General features: G+C 38.5%; 1 protein-coding gene across 1 annotated transcript in view; it reads left to right on the forward strand.

Moving 5' to 3' along the window:
- The window catches only part of LOC126473971 (sodium/hydrogen exchanger 8), a gene marked incomplete in the record, with an annotated part of 38,660 nt that extends 35,638 nt beyond the window's left edge, over window positions 1-3,022 (forward strand). The window contains 1 exon segment of the mRNA XM_050101356.1: window positions 1-3,022.
- Between the last annotated feature and the right edge of the window lie 3,739 nt (window positions 3,023-6,761).

Here is a 6,761-nt window from a genome sequence, read left to right on the forward strand (position 1 = left end):
GAATCTTTCTAGAAAATAAACTGAAGTAAACGACATTGTTAAAGCTCAAACAATAGTGCTAAAATGTGGGAACCATTCAGTGTACAGTATCTTCATCTTCTTACTTTCCACATTTTTTGCTAAACAGATGTCTCACAATCTGAGTCATCTCTTTGACACTTGAGAGTAAACTCCAAAAAAAACTGAAGAGCATTACTGACCACAAATAAATTTTCTCCAGTTCTTAGTAAACATCTCTTTGAAAATTCAGTCTAAACCACTGTCTTTCCAGTAAATTAATTTCTGTAACTAAACCAACCAAACAAAATATCCCTTTTGTTTAACCAGCCACATACAACTTTCATTGATTGTGGGCTCACTTGTAATTGTGTTCCCAATGGATCATTACATGAAGTCAAAAAATCAAACAATGGAAAGTCAGGACAGGAAAATAAGTATGTGGAAAGGATAGATTGCTAGTCACCACATAGAGGAGGTATTGAGGCAGACAGGCACAATAGAATAGAATGCTAGAAATATTCTAGCATCTTTTTTCACTTGCCTGTCTGACTCAGTGCTACCTCTATGTGATGAGTAGGAATCTATCCTTTCCACATTGCTATTACTATCTAAAAAGCATAGTTGTATTTACATTTTTGAAAGACAGATAGCTCAATCTTCAGAAATGTTACTGTGCCACAAAGAGTGCTTCAGATATTTTTTTTCAAATACTTCAGCAGAACAACAAGCCCAGATTGAAACTACTATGCAAACACTGAAATTAAGATGGTGCACAGGCATAATATTTACAGCAAAAATTCTGTGATTGACGTGTTTACATCAGACATGTTAAATTTCTTACAATAAGTGTCACTTAGGTATAAAACATGATTGCAGTATTTATGAACATGTGTTTTTGTAAGAACCTTATGCAGTACTTAAAAGAATATTTATGTTTATCTAGGTCTAGTAGTTTTAAGAAAAGCAGAGAGACATGTTGGAATTTACTAATATTTGCTACAACAAAAGTGTGATATGAAAGATCTGTACAATCTTCTTGCTTCTGTAGAGTCTAGCTATTTTCATATGTGAAGTGTGCAGTCATTTTTAGTACTGTAAATGTATTGAGTTTTGTAATTGCTTTGTAGGAAGTGGGCAAGGAAGCACACCTTCAATAGATTACTGCAGGTATTTTATTAATTATAGTGCCTATAATTCAGTCTGTGATGTCTTGTGCGCACATATTAATATGAGAAGCTAAATGTGAATTGAGGGACCATGATTTCAACTTTATTACCCTTTCTTAAAATAAGTAAATGGATTATCAAACTGTTATATGTAACTATATGCAAATGTTGTTGTTTCTATGTCAACATATTGGCCAAAGTATAAGTAAATGTTATCAAAACAAAATTCGCTGTCAAGTCTAATATCATGAAATTAAACTATATACTATTGTATCTCAGGCTGCTGCTTAGTGTCATTTGCTAGGTGACTAAATTATATCTGTGTGAACATATACAAATTTATTTGATGATAAAGTAAATAATTAATTAAAAATACATAGAAGATATAGAAAATAAGTAGACAAAATATTATCCCTTCACTTTTCCATTACCACTCAGTATTTCAGTCTAAAGCAAAAGACTTCAGGCTTGTAGTGTGTAACCCCCTCGGTGGATATATTCTCTCTCTCTCTCTCTCTCTCTCTCTCTCTCTCTCTCACACACACACACACACACACACACACACACACACACACACACACACTTACACTTACACTTTCTCTTTTGTTCCCTGGAATCCAGTATGATGATCTGGACTTCCACTGCTAATGTAATGTTATGTTTTGTCATTTATCCAGAACAATTTTCTTCCTACCAGTAGAAGTAGCCATAGTGCAAACAGTAATCTGAAACATTCATGAACTTTTGAAATCAAGAGTTTTTCTTTCTGTAGATGTATGTAAATAGAGCAACAGGGAAATGTACATAAAATAGCAAAAGGTTATGGGAGAAAGGATAAGTCACCCTGGCAACAAGAAGAGTTAGCAGGTAGTAAGATGATTTGTTGCCTCTTTTTGTAGCTCCATATTTACAGTTTTTTTAACTCAAACTTATCATAAATAGTTGAAGGAATTTATTAGGTAAATAGTACATATGGTTCATATTAGAAACCCACCTCAATTTACAACTGAATAAGTTTTGGGAAATGACAAAGAAGTAATCAAATTGTTTCCCAGAATAGCAGTCACCAAAAATTTTCTCAAATGGTGTAATTAACTGAACTTCATAGGGTAAGACCAAAGTAGCAGACTGTTTGTCACACTGCAATAAATAATTTCTTTGTATCCGATTTTCAGTACTTACTTATTTTGTCAGTGCTGTTACTCCTATTCAACCACTATCACTTCCTCCTCAAGAACATGAGCATTCAGCTTGTGTGATGTGGAGCAATAGTTGCACAGTTCACCCAAGACAGGATAATGAACCTCACCATGCCTTTCCTCATTATTTCTGTTACTATTCAAAATGAGTTGGGCCCTAGAGATCATTCATTCCTGAGATTAATTGTATCAAAGGAAAATTCAATTGAAACCTTCAACATTTGAAATGTATAGTACTGCATATTGATACATATGAAAGTGATAAACTTTCTAGCTTTTGAAACTAATAGTTCCTTTCTTGTGTAGAAGAGTTGGATAGGTCAGGAATTTTTGTATGGGGGGGGGGGGGGGGGGGGGGTCGCTACCACAAAATATAAAGAATCATTTAGTCACAATATGAATTCAAAATATACTGTCATCTGATCAGTGAATAACTGTTTTGTAGAAGGTTTAAAAATTTCTGCAGTATCAACACTCATTACCTAGTATTAAACAGTGTCTATATGCTGTTATAAAGTATATCTAAAAACAAAGATGATGCAACTTACCAAACGAAAGCGCTGGCATGTTGATAGGCACAAAAACATACACACAAAATTCAAGCTTTCGCAACCAACGGTTGCTTCATCAGGAAAGAGGGAAGGAGAGGGAAAGCCGAAAGGATGTGGGTTTTAAGGGAGAGGGTAAGGAGTCATTCCAATCCCGGGAGCGGAAAGACTTACCTTAGGGGGAAAAAAAGGACAGGTATACACTCGCGCACACACACCGTGTATGTGTGGGGGGGGGGGGGGGGGTGAGTGTGAGTGTATACATGTCCTTTTTTTTCCCCCTAAGGTAAGTCTTTCCGCTCCCGGGATTGGAATGACTCCTTATCCTCTCCCTTAAAACCACATACTTTCATCTTTCCCTCTCCTTCCCTCTTTCCTGATGAAGCAACCGTTGGTTGTGAAAGCATGAATTTTGTGTGTATGTTTGTGTGTCTATCAACATGCCAGCGCTTTCGTTTGGTAAGTTACATCATCTTTGTTTTTAGATATATTTTTCCCACGTGGAATGTTTCCCTCTATTATATTCATGCTGTTATAAAATGTTATTTGACATATTCTACTTGTTCTGCTGATCAGTGTTTCATTAATTATGGAGACACACATTATTTTATTACCATATAATGCAGAACTGTAAACATCAGTGTAAAGCTTGAGTTTATTTGTTATTACAACAGATTAATGAGTATTAATGAGTATTAATAATATTGTGAATGTTTCCTATCTGCCAAACTGTTTACAGTTAATACAACTTCTCTCTGTTGCTAAAATACAAAGAATATCAGTATTATATTTCTCGATGACTGTGAACAAAAGGAACTTATTTTAAATTACTGAAAATAAATGTTATTTATTTGTATTTTTGCTGACAGAAAATCAGCTCACTTCAAAGATTTGTAAAAGATTCAGCATCATCCATATATTGAGAATTCAACAAACTATTTTTTGGAAGCTAATAAATTATTCAGAACGTGATGAAATTTTGTGTTTTTTCCTTCCTAATCATTCATCCTGTGTCTTCTGGAAAAAATTTTCACTGACTTATGTTCAGATATCTGCAAAGCTAGTTATGAAATGGAAACTCATTTTTATTTAGCTTTTGCTAGAGCTGTGGAAGCAGGTGTATATAATTCCAAAGAGGTTTCAATTTTTATTGAACATAGCAATCCATAAGAAATGTCTGTACTAAATGTAAACCACAGGAAGAAAAACAGGAACCCAGACATAATTTTATGAAGCATATTTCGTTCAACACATGTGACAAGTTGTCATTTTGATACATTTTTTGTAGATACATTACAATGAATTTACCTACATTTGATTGACTGACATCTCTCATTATTCCTAAGCATCCATGATGAGGTAAAGAACTCGTCAAAGAGTTACAGAAATGAGCAAGACATCACATTACAATATAATATGGTGGGAGTTTAATTTGACAAGACAGAAATGATTGAATGAGTCTTCAAATGGACACTAGAAAGGACACAATCTCACACATTAGTAGAAATTTCCAAGAACAACATGTCTGTCCTTAACAGTACTGTGAAAAGGAAAGCAGAGATGCTGAGTCCCAGATAGGCACAACGAAAAGACTGTCACAAATAATAGCTTTCAGCCAGTAAAGCCCTCATCAAAATTAGACAGCAAACACACACGTACACACACACACACACGTGCAGTCTCAGGCAATTGAGGCCACCCTGCGAGCAACAGCACTGGTGCATGATGGGAGTGGCGACTGGGTGGCAGACAGCGACATGCTGTTGCAAAGTGCGGAGGGACAATGTGGAAAGAGGGTAGAGCAGTTGTGTGTAGTCGGGAGGTTAGATGGAGGGAGCGGAGAGGTGGAGGGGATAGCGCAAAAGGAGAGAAGTAAAAAGACTGCATGTGATGGAGGAATGAAGGCTGTCTAGTGCTGGAATGGAAACAGAGGAGGGGCTGAATGGGAGAGGACAATGACTAATGATGGTTGAGGCCAGGAGGTTTATGGGAACGTAGGATATATCGCAGGGAAAGTTCTCACGTGGACAATTCAGAAAAGCTGGTGTTGGTGGGAAGGATCCATGTGGCACATGCTGTGAAGCAGTAATTGAAATGAAGGATGCCATGTTTGGCAAAGGGCTCAGCAACAGGGTGGTCCACTTGTTTCTTGGCCACAGTTTGTCGTTGGTCATTCATGCGGTCAGACAGCTTGTTGGTTGTTATCCTCAAACAAAAAAGCAGCAAGCACAGTGGTTGCAGCTTAGCTTGTAGGTCACATGACTAGTCTCACAGGTAGCCCTGCCTTTGATGGGATAGGTGATGTTTGTGACTGGGCTGGAGTAGGCAGTGGTGGGAGGATGTATAGGATAGGACTTTCATCTAGGTCAATTACAGGGGTATGAGCCATGAGGTAAGGGGTTGGGAGCAGGGGTTGTGCAGGGATGGACAAGTATATTGTGTAGGTTCGGTGGACAGTGGAATACCATTGTGGGAGGGGTGTGAAGGATAGTGGGCAGGACATCCCTCATTTCAGGGCACAACAAGAGGTACTCGAAACCCTGGCGGAGAATGTAATTCAGTTGCTCCAGTCCTGGGTGGTACTGAGTTACGAGGAATGCTCCTCTGTGGCTGGACAGTGGGACTTTGTGAGGTGGTGGGAGACTGGAAAGATGAGACATGGGAGGTTTTTTTTTTTTTTTTTTTTTTTTTTTTTTTTTTTTTTTTTTTTTTTTTTTTTTTGTGAAGGCTTCAGCAAGACCCTCAGTATATTTCGAGAGGGACTGCTCATCACTGCAGATGTTATGACCATGGGTGGCTAGGCTGTATGGAAGGGACTTGGGACTTCTTAGTATGGAATGGGTGGCAGCAGTCAATGTGGAGATATTTCTGGTGGTTAGTAGGTTTGATATGGATGGAGATACTGATGTAGCCATCTTTGAGAGGTGGAGGTCGACATCTAGGAAGGTGTCTTCTTAGGTTGAGTAGGATTACATGAAGCAAATAGAGGAGAAGTTGTTGAGATTCTGGAGGAATGTGGATAGGGTGTCCTCACCCTTGTACGGATAACAAAGATATCATCAATGAATCTGAACAAGGTGAAGGGTTTAGGATTCTGGGTGCTTAGGAAGGATTCCTCTAGACGACCCATGAAACATCATGAAGGCATTGCCTGCAAACAAATCCACAGTATGGCTATGGGTACCCTCATGGCAACATCCTGTGCCAACCTATGTGTGTGTTGGCCATCTAATTCTGACGAAGGCCTTACTGGCCAAAAGCTATTATGTGCGACATTCTTTATGTTGTGCCTACCTGCGACTCAGCATCTCCGCTATATGGTGAGTAGCAACTTTCCTTTTCAGAATATTGTTGCATTCCATCCCAGATTTTACAATGTCTGTCCTTAACACATTATTCCAGGACAGTACAAATAGAAAATGGATTTGGCAAAGATCAAATGGATCTATAAATGAGTCGCAGACAGGCAGAATGCTAAAAATATTTCAGCTTTTGAATAAAATCCTTTAGAAGTAGAAAACTCAAACAAATTCACTGCTCAGCTGGAACTGTGCCTGATGTGAGCACCAGTCTAGCTTGGGTGGGTAGTGGGAAAGACGCATAGGACAGGTATGGGGATGGATAGTAGGGTAGGGATGGTAGAAGATACAAGTGCTCTCTGTGGAAGCCTGCAGGGACAGGACAGGGCTGCAGCATCGTAAGGTTGTGCTGGGGAGGAAATGCTGAAGGTGCACTGGTGGGATAGAAAAAGTCAGGCCTTAGCACCTGAAGACAATGGCCGTGTGTGTGTGTGTGTGTGTGTGTGTGTGTGTGTGTGTGTGTGTTTTCTTCTTCTGAGGAAATATTTT

The sequence above is a fragment of the Schistocerca serialis genome, chromosome 4 (genome assembly GCF_023864345.2).
Source record: "Schistocerca serialis cubense isolate TAMUIC-IGC-003099 chromosome 4, iqSchSeri2.2, whole genome shotgun sequence".
In the NCBI taxonomy this organism is placed as follows: Eukaryota; Metazoa; Arthropoda; class Insecta; order Orthoptera; family Acrididae; genus Schistocerca; species Schistocerca serialis.